The following is a 7,252-nucleotide window of genomic DNA, read 5'->3' on the forward strand; positions in this document are numbered from 1 at the left end:
TCATTGTAGTCGTTGGTAGGCGCATAGCATTGGATGACGTTCATTGTAATGCCCTCTTTGTTTTGAAGGAGGCTTTGGTGATCCTTGGTCCACGAGATTCCTATCCTATAAGTGCTTTTTGTGCTTGTTTGTTTGTGCTTGTTTGGATAGTATCAGTGCAATTCCTTGTGTATGTGGAGTATTTTCTTTTTCATGACCGGAATATATCAGTAGCCCCCTTGAGGGTAGTCTCTGTTTTGCAACCTGCGTCCAATGTGTTTCACTGATTCAAAGTACCCCCAGGTTTTATTTCCTCATTTCTGCAGCAATTCGGAAGACTCTTCCGGTCTCCTACATTGTCAGGACGTCCCATGTACCTACAAAAATTGTTTCTCTGGTTGTTAGGAGTGGCATCGTCCTCATGACTTCCGAAGGAACTCGGATTTCATCATGAGACGTCATAATTATTCCTTCAACTCCCAGGGCAGAGTTTAAATGGTTTGAATAAGTTTTCCTAGTTGGCGTTTTTTCAGCGAGTTAGTTTTCTATGGGATGGAGTCGCTAACCCCATGCCCAACCCTCCTCCTTTACCCGGACTGGGTACCGGCCGTAGCTCCCGGAGGAGCTACAGGTGGTGGAAAGAATACTTGAGCTACAATATTTTAAAACTACTTAGAGGTTTGCAGACAACTCTCAACTAACCAACCAAAGTTGTTGCAACAATTCCCTCCCAGAATTGACCTCCCTTGAAATTCAGTTCGATCAATCTGACAAATAAAACTTGTCATTGAGTTTTCCACAGCCTTAGGAAGTATTACTAACTTGTTCAAGGTTCGTTTTTCAATAGATTACAATCAAAGCCATGTCGCTATTCGGCAATACTGTATGGATGTCATATACTTTACTAGACTGTTACCCTATCTCATAGCACTTACTTTCTTTCACAGGTTACCGTTCATGAATTTCTTTAATTGTCCTTTATATGAGGATCAGAGCTTGTTTGATAACAGAGAGTAGGAAACCATATATCTCGCTACTGAACAGGTTGTTGGTTCCCATGAACCACATAAAGGCCTTTTAAAACATCCTTTCCAGTATCTGAAATACGGTACTGTTGAATGATCTGCAGCATGATGGAGGTTTTCTTGATCATGTTTAATGAATTGGAGTAACAAATACGGTTTTCCAGTACATTGGCTTCCATTTTCTTTGTTTTTGAGAACAGAAGATTTACGTGGGCACTCTGAAAACGTTTATAAACCCATGTGCATCTATCGTCTTTTAGACGACTAGTTTTCTCATCGAATGTTCATGAGAGTATCTTAGCACCATTGTGTAGCTCTAAACACTGTTATGGACGTATTTAAAAGAAATTCCGGCCAAATGAAAGACACTTTTGATAAGGCTACGCAGCACACCAGACATAAGGCTACAGTACTTTCTACACTGTACAACACGAAATCCTAGCAACAGTCTTTCTCATTCCGATCTTGACTTCCCTTCCTTCATTCGAACATACTCCACCTTGATAAATATCACAACTCATTGTTTTTTACTGCTGCATTCTCTCATCTGGAGCCCCTGATCACATTTCACTTTAGCAACACGAGCTAGCATCTATTTGATATGATAATTTACCATACCTCCGTCTGTTCCACTACCAAATGTTAAGCATTGGAGACCGTTCGTATCCAAATGCCTTGCTGCTCCACTGTTTCTTTCTTTTTTTTTCTCTCTCTCTTCAGAATCTTGCTCTGAGGGTGAAGCTATGTAACTTCTGAGATCTGGAACAAGCTCGACGAACGCGCTTCCCCAAGGTCATAGTTCGCACCAGGCGCTCCACAGGTCTACTTTATAATAACTATAAACTTAAAATTCGCATTGCATAAATACTTAGCACAACCAAAATCCTAACATAATTTTGCCGAGATTGGATATGGTGTGTAACGTGGACGCGATGCCCATTTGGAAAATATTCTGATGAAAACAATTTATGCGTGAACGAATGAACTGCTATCAACTTTTATATATTATATTTACTAAACAACCCTGCTTGGGATGCATACTGTGAACAAGTATATGTTGTAACTTGTAGATCATGCCTGTAAAAATGGCGTGTACCTGCTATTACAGAAATATATTACTATTATTATTATCACTACAGATGAAATTTTGTGATCTCCGTGGGAAATGGATACGCAAATCACATTTTTATCACTTGGTGTATGATCTGTAGTTTCAAAACAACCTGAAATAGTCAATGATAAGTCCTCAATCAGCAATATCATTAGAAAGTCAATGTACCTGGCAACCTTTCGTTTACCATATTTCTGGCCTCAGGCACTTCCAGTTTTTACTTTTATGCATTACTGTATATGCGGTAAATGAGAGGGCCAACCTTTGAACAAAATTAAGACATGGAGGCATACTGAGAAAAGTATCACAAATTAAGAAAGTAAGGTTGAGCGGGCTGGCTTCCTCGGGTATCTTGGAATGATGAGGATTCTTTACCTATCTCGTGTCTGAGTTATAGTCATATATCCTTTTAGGCACCTCATTCAGAAAACATCTACCAAGTGTATGTATGGTCTTCATTTCCTAACAACGCAGTGACAGATAGCTGCCTCCACATAATCCTCCATTATATCTTACCAGAGCATTTTGTTAGACTTGATCAATAATACTGATGATAATATTTCAGATGAACACCTGCTTCTTAAGATTTGTTTAGTCCCAAACTGTTTATGAACATTATATTTTTACACAACTAACAATAACTATATTTCACTCTTTCTCTTGTTATTTCCTTGTACTGTTCTGTAGGTATGTAACTACCACTACCGTCTTGTAACAAAAGCGTTGAGCAGTCGTTTTATCACTTCTGTCAATCTTTTGCTTAGAGCCAACGCAATGACTAGCTTCAAGGGTCTTGAAACTGTAGTCTAAGTTTTCAACTTTGTACGTATCCTTCCCTCCGAGTCATTTACATACTTGCTGGATTGTTCCATTGATTGTCAAATATTACGCTGGTAGTACCTCTTCTATTTCTAAGCCTCAAAAGAGCTAATATGGAAACATCCACAGGGAAAGTGTATACAACACAGCCAAACTACCTCAAAAAAGTTTTAACATGTTATAGCAACCATCCTACAATCATTTTCGATTATAGTCAATTTTGGTTAAGCCCTTTCTATTAACTTACTTAACAGACATCGTCATTTGGATAGTAACAATCTGCATATTCTTTGCACTGCTATACCACTAGAGCACATGACGCTCTATCCAAAATGTTGACTGTCTAAATATCATTCGATGACTCATACTCCTCCCCATATATGTATGCACGCAAATATTATTATCAGCCTTTGTTTTGTCTTGCTGTGCCCTTATTAAATCTGACTATAATTTGCCTATGTAATTACTTGCAATTCGCTCGTTCGTTTCCTTCGCTTGTTCGCCTGTTCACTCGCTCTCTCGCTTGCCGCTCGCTCGTTAATATTCTAACCTGAGTTATTCGACAATAAACTGTAGTTGCTGCTATTCTTTGTCTTCTGATTTTACGCACCGTTAAGATTAGCATTATACGGTTATCGAAGTAAACGATTAACGAATCGCGGCACTATAATGTGTAATCGACAGGACAAAGTGAGGGTATCAGTTGTTTAATTCATGAGATCTTTTAAAATGAATTACAGGTAGCCTTCTACAAAATAATATGTTTTGACGATGCGCTACAAGTCGGCATATTTGGGCCATAATGATCTTAGATCTAATGTAGCTGTCGCTAGTAAGTGACATGCAACGAAAACACGGGATTCAGAAATGAGGTTGTTTAGAGGATATTATGGTTAGGACTGTCATGGTTGAAAATGTTGGGTATAGGACATTTAGAGTTACTTGTGTCAAGTTCGAGATTTTTCAAAATAGTAGAATAAGGCTTAAAATAAGTAGGTCAAGCACATTCAGGCTTGGAACTGTTGAAGGAAGAAGCGTTAATTCTGGGAAAATAGAGTAGGTATTCTAGTAATTCAAAATTCTACCTCTTTGATACCTCCTCTTTTATTCGTGATATTTATCTCATCTACAAAAGGTTTCATTCTGACTCTCTATCCCAAGGTCACACAGAATCGCTCAAGCGAATAACTTTATTCCTGTTAAATAGAACCGCTTCTTGCTGACTGAAATTATATACCCCCTGGAAATCTGTCAAGGAGATTGAATTAATAAATCAGGAAAGCATCATGACGAAATGTTAACTGGGATGTATCAGCTAGGTATTATATTAGCTTGTATAATCAAAATGTTTCTTAAGCCCAAGTAACAAGAAGTCGATTCTTATTAGCTGCGAGCATGTTAGGCACCCATGTCAGGTACCTGGTCAAGAACAATATTAAAGCTGCAAAGCTGCTTGATATAAAACTGATACTAGTAATGGGTTAAACGAGAAAACAGCAGAAGTACTGAAGGAAATAAATCACTGACAAAACCTGGTTGTGTGCGTACTAAAATCGACAAGTAAAACCCATATAAGTTGCTATCAACAGAATACGCAGATAAATTACTCAAAAAACAACTTCTGAAATTTAAACAAGGCTGAATGAATCCCAATAATGGACGAGAATATTCAAAATAAATAGGGCAGGTTGTCTTTCAAATTCAAGAATGTAACAAAGAACATTTGTTGATTGGAAGCGCTAGCACCTTTATTATTTTACCATTCACTATGCTTTATCAATCATTCGTTTCTATTAAATGCCACCTCTCTTGCTTGATTTAGCTTGCAGTAAATTGGCTTGATTGAGTCAATAAGCTAACATTAAATCAAAAAGTTAAGTCCCAGAAGCTGCACGCGTATCGACCAACGTTCAAGTGTTAAATCTGTAGTGGATGTCGAGTCGTGGACGGACTATGATCACCACTACTATTCGATTACGCGCCCAAAAACGACTTGGTTCCTTTGATAGCCCGTAAATCAGAAGGCTTTACTACTCCAGATCAAGTATATTTATTGGCGATCTCGTGGTATCGAAATAATACCGAGACGTGCCAAAGAGTACAGGCAAAATGGGCAGTGCGTGAGCAAGTTCGAACCAAACAAGGCGGATAGCGGAACAAGAAGTGAGACTGATACAGTTAAACAAATACAGTAAAACAATCTCTGGTACAATTGGTTACAATAATAATAATTGTTTCCGTTATTCCAATCGTGTTCTTATCGAGACTGGCCGGTCACTACAGGAGCCCCCCGCTAGAAAGGGTTTACACTTTCGATACGTAGAGGTTTCGTTCGTGGGACTGATCGCGAAACGTGCAATTGTAGGACGAAGGCGTTGGCAGAACAGGAAGTGATCGTTGATCCTCGAGTTGCCACCAAAAGTCTTTGACGTAGAACGGTACCAGAAGGAACGTACTGTGTTGATTGTTTGGATTAGCATGCTACACCAGAGTGGTTTGTATCCAGAATCTGAAGGTTGCGTTCGTAGAGGTCCGGACCAGAAACGCTGCAGACATAGGACGAAACCAGATTGAGCCAAGGAACCAGATGCGACCAGGATAATCATGTTCGGGACCAAATGTATATCATACGTATTTGGAGTCAGAGAGATCGACTGAGTGCGTTGACTATAGCGTGGGTGATCAGGCCAGCTTTCGCCAAGATTGACTAAAGTCGACGATACCAGAACAGCGATGGTCAGAGGCGTAGGCTCGGGGTAAACAAAAAAATGAAAGAAAAAGAGAAAAGTGTAGCTTTCGTGTAGTATAGGGGTAGATTCCTATACTGTATCCGTAGTTGGTTATGAGGCTAGTCGAGAAAGCGTACGGGTAAGCGTACTCGGCGACCAGAACGTGAGACGGCAGTCTCGTTCGAACCTCGTGAGCCTGCAATCTCATCCGCAGTCAAGGGCGGTGTGGTCTGCAGGTCTGGACGTGAGACGGAAGTCTCGTCCGTAGACGGGGCAGATGACACGTGCTGTTGACTGGGACGTGAGAATGAGGTCTCAGGTGCATCTAGCGTGGGATCCGAAGTAGATGTAGAAATCCCGCTAGAAGCTCTGATGGGTCTAACATTGGGTCTCGGCTTATCAGGTATAGCATTGTCATCGACGTGTGCTGGCTTGAGACGATCAATGCTGACTGTTTCGATGCGGCCACGTCAATCAACCTTGAAGGTCTTTTCGTGACGGGAAATCACGTGAAAAAGTCCTTCGTAAGGCTGTTGTAGAGGTTTGCGTGCCGAATCTACTCGTATGAAAACATGTGAACAGGTAGATAACTCTCGAGGGAGAGCGACCTGTCGATGTTGTATACGAGTTGACACCGGAGTCAGTGTTCGCATGAATGCAGATAGTCGTTGGACGTAGTCGGATTCGCCGAACTTAGTGCTGCTCCGTGGTGTGAAAAATTCCCCAGGCAGACGCAATGTCGTGCCGTAAACAAGTTCAGCGGCGGAACATTGAATATCTGCCTTTAGACTCGTTCTGATTCCCAGGAGGACGAGCGGAAGGGTTTCGTACCAATTGTTGTTTTCGTGTGCTCGAAGAGCACTTTTAAGTTGGCGATGAAACCGCTCAACTAAACCGTTTGATGCTGGATGGTAGGCGGTAGTGCGTATGCGTTCCGTACCAAGCAGCCGTGTTAGTGAGGAGAATAATGCGGACTCAAATTGTTGTCCTCGGTCAGTCGTGACAGTCGAGGGACAACCGTACATAGCTATCCATCGTTCTACGAAGCGGTGAGCGACTGTCTCCGCCGTAATAGACGTGATGGGAATAGCTTCGGGCCATCTTGTGAAACGATCAATGCATGTGAGTATGTGATCATACCCGTGCGATGGTGGTAATGGTCCTACAATGTCTATGTGAACGTGATCGAAGCGAGCATCAGGCGTAGCGAAAGTGCCAATAGGGGCAGCTACGTGCCTGTGCACTTTTGATCGTTGACATTGTAAACATTGTTTTACCCACATACGGACATCTTTATTCATTGACGGCCAGACGTATCGTGCAGCGATGAGGCGTAGGGTGGCTGCGATACCAGGATGAGATAGACCATGAAGGGCATCAAAGACGAGACGGCGATAAGCGGAGGGTACGATGGGTCGAGGGAGGCCCGTAGAAGTATCGCATAGGATAGTACCTGAGCTAGTAGCTAGGGGTACTTCCCGGCACTGAAGGGACGTAGACTGTTGTGCTTCCGTGCATGAAGTATCGTTTGCTTGGGCGGCGGCTATAGCAGGTAGGTCAAGCATTGGCAAAGTAACTGCATTAAGTTG

Source organism: Schistosoma mansoni, chromosome W, assembly GCF_000237925.1.
Source record: "Schistosoma mansoni strain Puerto Rico chromosome W, complete genome".
Classification (NCBI taxonomy): domain Eukaryota; kingdom Metazoa; phylum Platyhelminthes; class Trematoda; order Strigeidida; family Schistosomatidae; genus Schistosoma; species Schistosoma mansoni.